We start from the raw sequence: 16,237 nt of genomic DNA, 5'->3' as shown, positions 1-16,237 counted from the left end.
GTGACAAACACACGTCCTGCTTCAGCTTAAGGGGTTAAGTAATTTTTCCACACATGTTTATTACAATTATATAGTTGGATTAGATTTAATTTTTTAAGCACATTTTTATTGTGACCTTTTTACATATGTTTTCAACTACTTTTGCTTTGTCCTTCTTCAAATTTATCAAGTATTTCTTTCATAATTTTCAACCTTATGCTAAACTTTCAATTATGGTTCCCATCGAAATTGCCTCATCCTAAAGTTAAAAAAAGTGTTAGCATTTTACTTCGATTCTTGTTACTATGACAGTTCAAGCTATGAATCGATTGACTTTTGTTACTGTGACAAGTTAAATTATGGATCCATTAATCGTCGTATAAAGCCAAAATTCCTTCCTTTCGACTCTCTTTCTTCTCAACCTTAACGAACAGTATAGCACTCGAGAATGACCTTAATTCCATCTTTTGTTTAAAAATCACCACTATCAAAAAACTTAATAATTATGGCGATTTGAACCACCATTATTACCTTGAATGGCGACTAAAAAAAACTGTCATTCTAAGTACCATTTAGTTATTATGGCGGTTTTTAAAAACCGCTACAATTTTCATGGTTAACACGGCGATTCAAACCGCCGTTATTTTCAGATAAAACGACATTTTTTTTGTTGGTTAAAAGGGCAGTTCAAACCACCATTATTTCCAGATAAACTGGCATTTTCTGGCTGGTTAAAATGGAGTTTGAAATTAAACCGTCATTTTTATCCTAATAAAGTGGTGTATTTAATGTTTAAAAACAAACCACTGTTTTTACCAAATTAAAATGATATTTTAATTGTTTAAAATGGTAGTTATAAGCCGCTGTTTTTACCAAGTAAAAGTGATATTTTTATTGTTTAAAAATGTAGTTTTAACCGTCGTTTTTACGGTATTAAACAAACAAACTTTTGTTTAAAATTTTACATTAACAAGAAATTATAACCCATAAACAAAATATTACATAACTCATCAATAAAGTATTAAACATAATATATAATTTTTTAGTATTAAAAATCAAAAGTAATAATTCCTATGTAAATAAAGTGTCAAACATAACATGATTTTTTAATTCTAAATGTCTTAACATGATTTTTAGTGTTAATGGCATATTGCAAACCCATCTCTCTTACTTTGAACTCTGCTCTCTCTTTTTCTTCTCCGCCTTTGACATGTAATCAAATAACTAAAGATGAGCTGAATAGTACATTCCTTCTCCCATTGTTAATGATGTTATTATGGTATCATCTTATGTCACGTATGCCTATATAAATATACACAAGGATATATAGAGTTAATGGTCATCCATGTGACCAATAATAATTAGAAGAACCTGAAGTTTATTATACTTTGATTATAGTTGAATCACGAAAGACTAAAACTAGCATGTTCTTCTGAAGTTGTACATTGATGAATTTATAGATCGAGTCCCATTACAAAAAAAATACTGAGTACCATTGGATTTACCATCGAAAAAACGAAAAAAATCTTATAGTAAGTTATTTACCATTGGAAGGAATCTGACGATATTAACCTCACTGGTAATAAGTTATCATCGGATTTTTTTGTCTGACGGTAATTACCATCAGATTCTGCGATGGATTACCTATCCGAAAAATCATCTGGTTACCGGTGATTTTTTTTATGGTAGCGTTGGCGCCACAATATCCTGTTTTCCACACTATTACCGACGGATTATGCCCTCAGTAAATCTGACGGTAATATTAATTTTTTTAATTTTGTAACGCAATTTTTTAAAATGTTTTTCTTTTTAATTTAAATTTTTTATTTAATTTATTTTTCACACAATTAGTGGTCAAACTATAAATAATAGAAACGAATTATGTAATATAAAATGTCAAATGTTCAAATAAATTAAAAGTCATATTCAATGAAACAGTAAAAAACAAAGCCCTAATCACTAAAGATCCAAGTAGTCGTCGTCGTTATTCCCATGGTACAACGACTTTGACTACACATGTTGTATTGAAATAATATGTTAGGATGCCTACTAATGATATGTCAATGAATATAACTAAGTTAATAATAAAATTAAAAAAGCTATATACTAATCTGACCTTAGTCTTCATGAAGGTCGCTGAGTTGCCGGTATACATGGACGACCTGGCCGATGCCTTGTTAGCTCTGTTTGTAAGATGCCGATGTCTGAACTCCTCATTAGTCTCCCAATGAACGTACAGAGCCTTCTTAATTTTCGGGCGAAGCCAAGAAGTAAGGTGGTCGCGCCTCTCACGTGTATCCTCCAGCATCTGTTGTAACTGCCTACCTATTCGATGATCATATATCTTCCTGATGAGAGCATCGTGCTCCTTGTCCTATTAAAGTTCATCTACACAAAAAAACTTTAAAATTAGTGAATAAAAATATATCATATTAAATATAATAGAAGATATAAACTAGCTAATAAGGTTTGACTATATTAAGTTTTTATAGCCCACTTCTGAAACCATCACTCTCTGGTCTCAGAAAGGATCTTCTTGTAGCTTGGTTATGGATGATCATATATCAGTTTGATTATGCTGGTCATCTCCTGAGTACATGCATTGTTGTTTGGCACAAACCTATCAATAATTCACATACAAACCAATACGGCAATATGAATTAAAATTTCAGAAGCGAATAACCGTAATATATAGAGATTGTTTTAGAAATTTTGGCAGAGTTTTATCTATAACTAGAATGCGCCACAAATTCTATCCATCAACAATTAACTTAAACAACACCGACTGTCAATAATCAATGAACAATAGTCAATAATCAAGAAGCAACATCCATAAAGCCACTAAATCCACTAAATTAGAATCAATAATTAAGAATCAACAATCAGGATATATCAAACACTTTCAGCAGTTCAAACCTACAACCCTAAATCCACTAAAACTAGAATCAATAATCAAGAATCACTAATCACGAATTATCAAACACTTTTAGTATATAAAAGACATAAAGTAGTACTTACACCATTCCATTATCAGTCCAAATGGTGATCCGTACGATGGGAGCTAAGGTGGTGGAGGGGCATCAGCTGGTTAGCTTCAGTGAGAGGATTCTGGCACTGCGACAGTGGAGGCAGCATCGCTGAGACAGTGGGTTGTTGAGTAGATGGAGGCGGCATCATCACCGTAGATGCAGAGACGTAGTTGGGGTTAGTGACCATGATGAACAGCTATTCTGATGCATCTGCAACCTGTGACATCATCGGGGTAGTCGAAATAGAGGAAGAAGATCTAGAATTTCTAGGGGTACCGGAAAAAACCCTCCCTTTACCATGACCATAACCACGACCACTAGGCTGATCCGCAATACTTCTACCTATCGTCATATTTGCAAAGAACATACCAATTTAAAATGTGCTAAACATATTCACAATATCATTCAAAAAGCTTAATCAAAATAAACTACGTTGAACTTAGTTAAAAAAATAAATTATCTGTTGAAATCAAATAAAACAAAAGAGGTAAGTGCACATTCCAACTTCACAAACATTTAGCAATATGCCTATTTGAATCGAATAACTTGAACTATGTGAAATATATACATTCAAGCTTGAGCATCACCAATTTACTAAATTCAATTCCAATTCAAAACCAACAGCACAACAAGAATAAGATCACATCATTACAGCATTAGAACTCACATAAGTCTAATAACCTAATCTAATCCTATCTTAACCACGTAAATTCACTAAACAGAAAAGATGATTTCTAACTAAATCATAATACTAAATAACAATTAAAACCTAAATTAATCCTAAATTTGACTAAAACAAAAATAGAAATTTATTTACTAGAGAATGCAGACACAGAGGTGGACGAGAGAATGTTGGTGGCCAGCGCTGGTGGTGGTGGCTGGCAGAAGTGGATGGCGGTAAAAGGAAGAGGGGCTATCTAAGAGGATGCAACGGAAGGGCTGATGCGCCGCGGGGGAGGGGGGAATGGGGTTAGAGAGATAGTGGAAGAAGAAAAGCGAGAAAGAGATGGATTGAGAATGTGGTAAAGGGGTTAATGGCGACCAGACAGCAGGGCTGATGGAGCTGCAGGGAGGGAGAGGGTTAGAAAGAAAATGGGAGAAGAAAAGCTAGATAGATAGAGAGAAAGAGATAGAGAGAGAGAGAGAGAGAGATTCAAAATGAAGGGGGAGAGCGTTCACACTTTGAATTTAGGGTAAAATTACCGTCGGATTAACCATTACAGGTCACCAAAACACAGCCTTTCACTAAATGGGTTTACCGACGAATTTTTTCAACGGTAAATCTGATACTACATTACTCACCTATTTTTTTTGTTTTTCTCCAATTATTACCGGTGAATTTACCATCAGAAACGCAAATCCGACAGTAATGATTTAACCTGACGAATTCAACACCTTTACCGCCGGTAAATCTGCTGCTACTCTACGACGCTAAATCCAACATCAAATCCAATGATACTCAGCATTTTTCTTGTAGTGTCCAGCGAAGAATCTCATCTAGCTTAACCAAATCAATAAATTTCCTGAAACAAAAGCAGAAAAAAAGAAATCAAGTACACTGTTGTAAGCAGATCAACGATGTCTCTCTTAAGAACAAAACTTACCGGAATTGCAAGATCATTTGTAAGGATCCACCACGACACCATTATTTGATCCCATTACAGATTTGTGAGTCAAAGAATTAGCTATTGTCCATAGTAAAGATATCTTTGGCTTGTCAACTGAATCACATCCCAGCAAACCTAAAGCTATGCCATATTTGTTGCCTGAAAATACAGTCAATGCTGTGAAAATGTGATAGCTTGCAATATGAGATTTGCTGCGTTGGATACTATTTCAGAAGGAAAGGATGAGGTTAACATCACAGTTAGTGATTCTGCTACCTTTGGTTTGTCATCTGAATTACGTCCTGAAAAAGATGAAGCCATGCCAGACATATTGCCTGAAAATGATATCCAAGCTGGTGAAAATGTGACAGATTTTAGTCTGACATTTTGTTGCACTGGATACTAATTCGAAAGAGAAGGACAAGATTAGGTCTTATTGGGATGAATTTGAAATTCTTTAAATAATTAAAAACATATATCTCTCAAAACTCCATAAACAAAAGTAAACTGTGAAGCTAACTCTGTAAACCACAAGTATAAATAATACTGTTTTAGACCAAAACATACCTATAATTATATCCATAAATAAATAAATAAAGACAAATACATATATAAATTTGGTTTGTGACAATCTATGAGATAAAATTATGGATCTTTCATTTTTTTCTAAAAGATAAAAAATAAAAGAACTTTCAAGAAAGGACTTAGACAACGTGCCTCATACTTTCATTATTCTACCATGTCGATATGCAAATATGTTGTAGAATATATGTAACAGCCCAGACCACCCGCTAGCACGATATTGTCCGCTTTGGCACACAAGGCCTCACGATTTTGCCTTTGACGATAGGGATGATAGCCGAAACCCCCCCCCCCACACTCACTTGTCAAAACGCGTCATGTTAGGGAGAGGTATCCACACCCTTATAAGGCATGCTTCGTTCCCCTCCCCAACCGATGTGGGACCTTACAATATATATTAGTAACAACTAACTGTTGATTGTTTTGTTCAAATTGGTAAATAAATTAAAATAAAATGAGCAATAATATTTTTATTGGCATCTGAGACATAAATGAAATTAAAGCATACAAGAGTATTACTACTCTGGCAGTCAAAACAAGATACATATATAGAATGATGTTTTGGAGATATGCAAACTTGCTTCTACTCATTCATTCATCTACAAAATTGCTGAAGGGGAGCAAACAGAAGGAAAGTAGAAATCATCCAAAATCCCTAAAGAAGAATATCTCTCGAGGCAGAAAATTAACAGCAGCAACAAGAATAACTAACACAATAAATTTGACATAAAGATGAGAAATGAACCTCATGAATAGGAAATTAAATTTCTTGAATAGTTGAACTCACCGAAAGAAACTAGTAACAACAAACGAGACTAATAATTAAATATCAATAACCAATAACATAGCTAGAACAAATAAGAAAGTTAAGCTAGAAAATTGAATAAGACAAGAGATTGAATCTTATATCATAGCAAATAGCACAGTTTAGGAATATGAAAATGAAAAAGAAATAAATGAACAAGAAGAGAAAGAGAATAGAATAGAAATTGAGAATAAATAGAAACATACTACAATTTGTTGAGTGGATCAAAGAAGAATAGAGAATGCAGAAGTAAGAGCGTATCGGCATCGCTGGTGGAAGAGACACATTGATGAAAGAGGTGCTTCGCTCGATCTCAGAAGCTATGGCATTAGTTGTAACCAGATCTGAAAACGTGTTGATAAAGGAGGCGCCTTCAATCGAACGCAGAAGGTTGATGAAAGCGGCAAAAATGATAAGAACGGCGATGACCATGATAGCAACAAGCTTTAGGGTTTTAGATGAACTCACTCTCATTCTCCTCTGCCTCTTCCCCAAATGTGCTATCTCAGATTACACCTAGAAGAAAAAAAGAAAATTAACCAAGAGAATTATACCTAGAGAACTATTGAGACAAAAGCTTAATGAAACTCAGATTCAATCAAGCAACACCACCACAAAAAGAGAAAAAGAAAATAAAGGCTCCGTAAAAGCTTAAAAAAATTAGAATTAAGAAAAGTCAGGATTAGCTAAGATGCACAAAATCAGATAGAGGAAACTCCATTGAGCACAGCAATGACAGCGTTGCTTGTGGTGGCGAGGAGATGAACGATGGCAATGAACCCTCAAATCGAAGCCAGAGAACCTAATCGAAGAAGCGCACTCCTTTGAAGGAAGCAACAATGACATTGTATACGATGGCGGGAGACGAACGACGGCAATGAATGATGTAACACCCTTACTATCAGAATGTCACGCTTCTGGCTGCACCACTCTGATAGTGAGAATATTACGCCGACTTCCATATATTTAATAATAAGATATGAGCCTTTAACTCGACAACATATCGCTGTTTTGTTGGAAAAACCAGAAATACTTTTAAACTTTTACCAACATGCATATACATATATACAAAACTTCTTATACAGGTAACTTATACATATTATATACATAAAAATTATACAACTCCTATCCCTCTTACAAAATTATAATGACAAAGGCGAGGGAAAAACTATAACTAATATATACAAAAACAGAAACAGTACAACTAAGGACTTAGCGAAAACTCCATCAACTTCCTCATCTGTCCTGAAAAGAGAAGTCTGTAGGGGGTGAGAACATCGCCCTTGCAAGTTCTCAGTAGTAGGTTTAAGAATTGTCATAAGAGGATGCGAATAAAAAGACGAATGAATTTTGAAAACAGAGATCTTCGTTTGTCTTATGAATATTTTCAAAAAATGCAAGATTTACTTATCCAAAATTCAAAGTTCTCTTTTTTAATTATAAGAATTTTCAAAGCTCAAATAATTTTCCATGGCATAATCAAGTGCGGCCTCCGGCTCAACATATAAACAACTCTCGGCCTCCGGCTCAACATATAACGACCACACTATCACCAAAATCAATCACAGGCACAAACAATACAAGACAAACACAATCAGAGAACAGTTATAGCAAGTACCACAATTAACAGTTAGACAGAATTCATCAGATAGGCAACCAAAATACTTAAGCATACCCAAACAATAGCAAATAAATGCAGTATGATATATGCCTATCCTACTGGCCATGAGCTCACATGTCGGTTACTTTGCCAGAACTTGACATACCCAGTAGCTAATCCGGATATCGTCTCTCTGACATGCATCCACACTCTTAGGGTATAGTGCCCGTCACACTCTTTGGATATAGTGCCCGCCACACTCATGGGATATAGTACCTGCTACATTTTCCGGGATAAAGTGTTCCCACACTCTTGGGATATAGTGTCCGCCACACTCTTGGGATATAGTGCTCATCACACATGGGATATAGTGCCCGACACACTTTCCAGGGTAAAGTGCTCCCAAACTCTTGGGATATAGTGCCCGCCACACTCTTGGAATATAGTGTCCACCACACTCTTGGGCTATAGTGCCCGACACACTTTACAAACAGAGAGAATATGATGCATCCAAAGCAGAACAGATTATACACAACCAATATGCTCATCACACTCATCGTTAACATACTCAAGATCAATCATAATCTCATTCTATTCACAATCACAATCAAACATAACCAAATCGGAATCAAATCTACAACTATATATATATATATATATATTGCATTTCAATCAACCTCATTATGATATGAATTCATTCTATTCACAATATCACAAGAAAAATCCTTAAATCGATTTCAATTTCATCCTTAAGTTCAAAACATTCCCAAGAGGCTCGAAAATCATTCTGTTTCGCTAAACCAAATTCAAATACTTTTTCTTCTCTAAAACGTCTCAAAATTTTTCTTCAAAGGCTCAAAAACTCCTCCATTCTTAAATACATATTTACATCACTTTATTTTTTTCATTAAAAATCCTCAAAACATCATTCTTTAATTTATGTCAATTCAATAAACTCATTTCCATTTAATTGAATACCCAAAACATAATTCTTCCATCAAATAAACAAAAATAAAACTTCCAATTTCGTATAAAAACTTTGGCAGTATCTCTTCTAAAATTCAGACTTTGCCACCCTTCAATGGTCCCAACCAAACTATTTTTCAAACTCTTTTCAAATCATTTTGAAAATCAGACCAATTCCAATATCTCAAACCATTTTCAATTCTCAAAAATCATTTCCGATAAATCAAACAAACCAAATCAACCAAGTAAACCAATAAAACAGAATACCCAGCCTTCGCAAATAGTCAACAAATTAACTAGACAAACAACTTCAATCATCCAGAACAACTCACTTAAATCCATAAGACTCACGTAATCATAAAAATATATTTTTCATATTAATATCGACTTGTAACAATTCTTGAAAGTAAAATGAGTAAAAGAAAATGCTCCTACCTCAACTTTCGAAACTTACAAAACCAAACGTGTCAAAACCCCTTTCTACCGGCCTGCAGCAGCGGCAGCCGCAATCATAGCTCCATACTGCTTCCGCAACAACTGCAACAACTCTTATCGCTACATGCAACGTCGAAAAATCAACCCTAAGACATCAATGTTGCGAAATTCTCAATAACTTATAACAAAAATAACAGCAGTAAGGGTTTCGGGGAAAGAAAACTCACTGTCCATAGAGAAGAACCAAAGATCGGAGTAACAGCGACTCTCGTAGTGACTTCAGGCGATCACAGCCACGTTCCCGGCGACGCAACAAAGAATGGCGAACAGCTCTGCGATAGTGACTCCCTCACGAGCTCCCTCTCCTCTGACTCCTTATGCGATGGCAACAGTGAAGCACAGCGGCGGCGCAACCAGCGATGAACAGCGCAACTTCGACAGCAACGACAGTAGCAATGAGGGAGCAGCAGTATCCGACGATGAGCTCAGCAGCGACCAGGCACAATAGAGCTGGCGGCATCCTCTTCCCCTCGTGCGCATGTCCTTAGATCACGTCCTCTCCTCCATCGCGTTTTCCGCCGCTGTAGCTCCCTCCCTCGCACGGTTCAGGTCGATGGTGACAATGACAGCGGTAGCAGCAGCTCAGGGGTGGCGTGGAGCTCGGCGATAGCGATAGAAGCTTCATCGACGGTGATGCAGCAACACCGGCGCCTCCTCTCCCTCGTGTACGTCACTCTTTCCCTCAACGCTAGTTTCAGTTTCTCTCCTCCTCAGCTCAGTTCGGCGGCTTGGTGGCGGCGATAGTGGCAGGACGCGACGACGGCGGTTCTCTCTTCTCCCTTCCCTTCTTGCTGCGCTGTGTGTTGTGTTTTTGTGTGTTGTGTGCTGTATGGGGGGAGGGGAGTGGCGGCTAAAGAGAAGAATGGGTGCATGTTAAAAATGAAATTAGGGTTAAGGTTAGGGTTTTAATTTGGGAATTTTTGCGTTAATTAGGATAGGGTAATTTCAATAAAATTACAGAATAGGGTATTAATTTAAAACCTAATTTAATCCTTAAAATTGCTTTAAAAATACTATTATTTATCAATTTACTAATTAGCTTTCAATCAAGTACTCTAATTTAAAATATAAGATAACATAATTAATTTTTTTTATTCATAAAATTTAAAGTATTAAATTTTAAAATCTCAATTATTTAAATCAAATAATATAAAATTCTTTTTTTTTTCAATTGTTAAAACTTAAAATTTGAATACTAAAATTGCTCAATCAATATAAAATTTCTTGAAAATATAATCTTAAATAAATATAACAAATCGTAATTAATTTATTATTTAATTTTTAAAAATTAGGAGTCTTACAAATAAAATAAAAAAAATTAGGGTTCGTTATATTCACATCCCTCTCTCGTTCTCTTACATGTGTCAATACTGATTAGTGATTATTCTAATACGCAACACACCACCTCAACGTTAAACGTGTTTTTTTTTAATTTAAACAATAACAATAGTTTTAACCCGTCACAATCAATAAAAATCACCAATAAAAATATAATTATTCTGACAGATTATCACTGCCAAAATTAATAAAAATTATGATAATTATATAAAACCGCCATAAGACCAATGTCATTTTAATTAATTTTTTTGGGTACACCAAATCGAATAGCTTAGTTTGGCCAAAATTCAATTCGCACTAACACTATTATCTTATTATTGTATTAATAAAAGTGTTTAATCTAACCACTTATTTATTATTCAAGAGTTCTGTGTGAATAATAATGCATAGCAATTGTGCAAGTATTTCGCACAAAAAAAATCTACAAAGAACATTCAAAACATAATTCATAGCCTATAAATTTCACTTAGCCTAGTTTGAATATTTAATTTAATTAATAGGGTAATATACTAATATGGTTATATAAATCAGCAATCATCGTATGAAAATATGAGTTATGTTATTGTGATATCGATCAGATCTGATAATTCTGCGAAGAATTGAAGGGGAAAATAAACTAACTAGATGTTGCTTCCTCTTACATGATATGTTAAATTGTTAATTAATATACAAGAGTTTGGGTGCTGCGTCACCGTTATATTCTGATCTTTTCAACATGCATAACAAATTAATAATGAACTAGAGAATATAATTCTATGTTTTGATGTGTCGTCCCTATCTCTAAAACCTAATAAGGTACCTTTCTATATGTCTTTTCTATTAGTTGTCCAATTTATGTAAAACTAGAGAAAAAGCAGCTGGACCCTCCTTGATTTCGTGCATAGATTTGATGAATATGATAGATGCATGGACCAATATAAAGAATAATAATAGTCTTCTTTTAAAGGGAACCATTTCGACCTAAAATCACTTTATCTGAATCAAGTCAATCAACGGACTGCAACAATTTTATTTATAAAAAAAAAAAAAGAAAGAAATCTAAGACGCTTTTTATTTTTGTTATTGAGCTTTCAACGTTGTTTTTAAATAATATGGACAATTTATGTTTTTTTTTTTCTATGTGAAGAGGGTCAAATTTGCGACTTTTAATTTTTTTTTTTTAAATACCCAAAATTTAAGGGTTAGATTTGAATTTTTTATTTTAAAACTTTTTAAATATACAAATTCAACTCTCAGATTTATATTTTAATATTAAAAAAATTTTAAATATTTAAATTGGACCTCCGATTTATGCATTATGAAATTTGACTTTTAAATTTTTCTATTTCTTCAAATCTGAGAATTCGATTTGTTACTTAAAATTAAAAAAAGTTAAATACATATAAAAAATACATCAGTTATTTATGATGAAGAATTACACACCGTCTTCTTCTATATAAAAAAAATTGAGTTAATACTTAATTTGGTCCCTGAACTTACACGCGAGTCTCAATTTAGTCCCTGAAGTTTCAATTACCTCTATTTAGTCCCCAAAGTTTATAAACGTGCCTCGTATTAGTCTCTGAGATGATTTTTAGTATAAAAACGTTAATGGAGTACTGTTATAGACTAACAGATGTCACGTTAAAACTTGTAAAATGATGTAGTTTTGGTTTTGGCATTTAAATAGCTAAAAAACGGTATTATATCATTTATTTTGTTAGGTAAAATTTTAATAAACACCATTTACGATGTTATTTTTAGGTTATTTGAGTACCAAAACTTAAACGACATCATTTTACAAGATTTAGTGTGACATCCAGCTGTTCACGACAGTATTCCGTTAACGTTTATACGTTGAAAATTATTTCAAGGACTAATATGAGTTATGTTCACAAAGTTTGAGGACTAAATAAAGGCAATTAAAACTTTAAAGACTAAATTGTGACTTACATCTAAGTTGAATGACCAAAATGAGTATTACCTCAAAAAAATTTAGCCAATCTAAGAACCTGAAATAAGATATTGGTGGAAAGGAGATTAACTTATTTATTACTCAATCAATTTGATATTGGTAAAATATATATTTTTCAGCCATGTGCTTAATTTTACTTAGCATGTACATTTATATTACACCTAATTAATATTGCACAATAAAATTTTATAAATTAGTATCAAATTTTTATTTCGTTATCTTCTAATCCCATATTAAAGGGGGGACAAAGGATGGAATTTGCTACAAGTTGTGTTGATGCAAGTGGAGTCGTGTTTGTCAGGAAGTTAGCTAGCTATTCATTTTTGGTGCATGTTATAGTAGAGAGGGAAATAATAAAGAGAGAAAGATTTTTTTGTAATGGATGGTTGAGATGATTATCATATATAATATATTTTATTGTTAATTTTTAAAATAAGATTAAGTGTTTCTTTTTATTTTATGTATGCAAAAACTTCATCGTCCTAAAATTTGCTTTCATTTTTTATTATCATTATTATTTTGTTTTCGATGATAGCTAGCAATTTTTCATTTTAATTTAGAGAAACATTAGAAAGCTTAATATTTTTATCAAATTAGTCAATACTTTATTTTTATACTATTAGAATTTAAAATTTAGTATCTATTGTTTAGAGTGTTAGTAAAAAATATTAAATTTTGTTGGTCATATAGCATTGTTTTTTAATTTATTTAATTATTTCTTTTCCCTCCATATTTTGTTCCCTCTTGTACAAAATTTAATAAAGGCAATTCTATTGTGCTAATAAATTTTTTGTCTAAATTATCTAATAAAAATATTATTTGTACACTAAAATCAGTCATTAAAATCAGTCATCAATGTATTTATATATAAATACATGTGTGATTTAATTTATTTTTAATATATATTTACATTTTAACATATATTTTATACTAATGACTAAGTTTGATAGTTGATTTTGGTGTATACGTAACATAGTCTATTATCTAAATATGAGTATTGAGAAATTGGGTATACTCTTTTATAAAGTTGGAGCATATATTATTTATGGGCACCGTACCATATATAACACGCCATTTCATAATTAAAAAAAAAAAAAAGTATTTTCAAATAAGTTTTCATAATAAAAAAACTTTTTTTTTTGAGAAAAATAGTTGTATATTTTTAAAGTGGGATATCCAAAATATCCATAAGCAACCTGATTACTAATATCTGATGGTGTTTCTTCTAGCCACATAGTATTTTGTCTTGTGAGAGCTAAATAAACTAGAGTATGTGCCACCATATTAGCATTTCTCTTGACATAAAAACTGTGGTAAGATGTAAAACATTGTAAAATAACATTACAATTAGAAATTAAAAGTCCAAACATGTCTTTTTGAGTGTGTGTGGCCCGTATTGCATTAGCAACAATGATACTAGTTGTCTCCACTCTCCACTACTATATTACAAAAACTACTGTGTAGAGTAAAATCAAACCCCAAAATACAAGCACAAGTTTTCGCGTTGTGCACCGGGATCTGCAGAATTGTCGCTGCCGCAACGATACTGTCGTGATCCCTAATGATGGTGCCAACTCCAAATTTGCTCCCTTGTCTAAATGTGGCGTCGACGTTCACCTTGAAACCAAATGCTATGGAGACCAATTAAGAACAATGCTCTTCTTTCTTTATGAATTTGTTGCAAATTGAATAAAATTTATTGGTCTAGTATTATTGTGGTTGCTGCTTTTGTGCATAATGTGAACAAAGAACAAAACCAGAAGGTTCTAGTCAAAGTATAATCCCTAAACAAGTGTTTTTTAGATTCTTCGCTTTTCTAACACCTAGGACACAATGTGATGCAATTGACCCCTCTCTTGTTCAGATTGACCTTAGTGAGCAGTGAATGGTAGAGCAATCTCCATGAAAAATTGAAATGTGTGGAGATGCTCTAAGCTTTCAAAACATCTTCTAGAATGCTGTCTCTTGACATACACCTTTGCAAGTTTGGGCTTCTTGATTGCACTGTGGCCTAATTATATGGTACACACTCTTGAATTGGTACTCTCCATTCATTGTATGTTTTCAATAAAATTTATCTGGTTGACTCCGAATATCAATTGGTAGAGCTAGAATTTGTATTGCTTTAAATGGTAAGAATGTATTTTGGATCAGTTGTCGTTTCCATGTTCAAGTGACTGAATCAATTAGGGTATCTATCGTGGCGTGCTAGTGTAAAGTGTTTATGGGACTCCATAATTTGAAATTATTTTGGTTAGGAAGCAATAAGGCACCCCAGATTCTTGTAGTTGTCCCTGTTCCAATCTACCATAATCCTCTTAGGTCCAACACCCACTTCGCTCCCCATATGCTCCTCTATAACTAGGATTGTACCCAATGTCAGACCTATTAAACTATATTTGTCGGTAGTACTTCGCCTTCAAAGTTCGCACTACAATGATTCAGGCTACTTCACTAATCTCAGTCCACCATTCTCCTTAGCTTTACTCATTTTGCTCCAGGGCACCCAATGTATTTTTCGCTCTCCATTAGGACTCCCCAAGTAAAACATGCTAATCAGATTTTTCAAATGGTTGTATAAGATTTTGGTAATTGGAAACAACCCATAATGTAGGATGGAAGTGCTTGTGCTACCAATTTTTATCAAAACCTCTTTACTAACCTTCGATAAAGTTCCATCTTTCCAACCTTTCAACTTCTTCTAAACTTTGTCTTCAACAAATTCAAAAATCCTATTTGGACTTTCCAACTAAAGTAGGAATTCCTAGGTATTTAGTGTGATGTTTTACTGCATTAATATTTAACCGATTTTGGATAAGAGTTTGTTTAGTAGGAGTTACATTTTGGCAAAAAAAATTTTTGACTTATTCAAGTTAATTCGCTGGCCTAAAGTTGATTGATAGGAACTAAGTAGCTCTTTTATAGCTACAATATTTTGGTCAGTGGCTTTAATAAAAAAAATGTTATCATCGGCAAAAAATAAGTGCGAAATCTCAAGTGCTGTGTAAGAACCTGACATCTAGATTAAGTAGAAGAATGAAGCAATAGTAGACAGATAAGGGAGATGTAGTGATATTAGTGAGATATCATCTAATTTTTTAATATTAGCTTGTATTATGTAGTAAAAGGACTGAGCGACAAAGCATCAGGTATTTGAGAGACCTGATTCTCTCCTAATGTCTAATCCTCCCTCTCTCTCTCTCTCTAGGCAAGTTAGTTACAAAATTCACCTTAGGCTATATTCACTCAATCACAATTAGGTCACTAATGTCTAATAAACTTGGTATGTAACAATACTCCCCCTAAAGAATCTCCTTGTCCTTAAGATAATGAAAAAGAAACTAAATAACATTCCTAAAACATAATATGCTGCCTCCAAGCCCTTGCAAAATAATATGCTCGCAGCACAATCATGTCCACCCAGGTCCCATTTCTTGAAGAACAAACACCCGTTCTAAGAATTTATCATAAGCATGGAGGTCCTTAATGTCAGGAACCCAGTGCTTGATGTCATCTTTATAGCAAGTGGGAAAGTTATTAATATTAAGCCATACTCCTTAGCTAAATGATATAGCTTCTCATTCCTATTATATCCTCCTAGATTCCGAGGAATTGATCTAAAATCAGCAATTGGCTAGTCTTGATTCTTGAAAAACTGCAGCCTATAACTATCTTACTTATTGTGCATAAAAGCCTGATCAACTGTACATTCTTAATAATCACTAAACCACTCATTAAAAGATTGGTGTTACCCTAAATTCCAACCTCTACAATACAAGAATAAAAAAGTGTACTTCTGATGATAGAATTGCCACAAACATCCTTTTTTCCCCACTTCAACAATATAGATTGCAACCTGCAGTGAATGTAGCCTTCTTTGTT

The sequence above is a fragment of the Arachis ipaensis genome, chromosome B9 (assembly GCF_059453495.1).
Source record: "Arachis ipaensis isolate K30076 ecotype BB chromosome B9, ASM5945349v1, whole genome shotgun sequence".
Lineage (NCBI taxonomy): Eukaryota > Viridiplantae > Streptophyta > Magnoliopsida > Fabales > Fabaceae > Arachis > Arachis ipaensis.
This window is presented reverse-complemented; position numbering follows the sequence as displayed.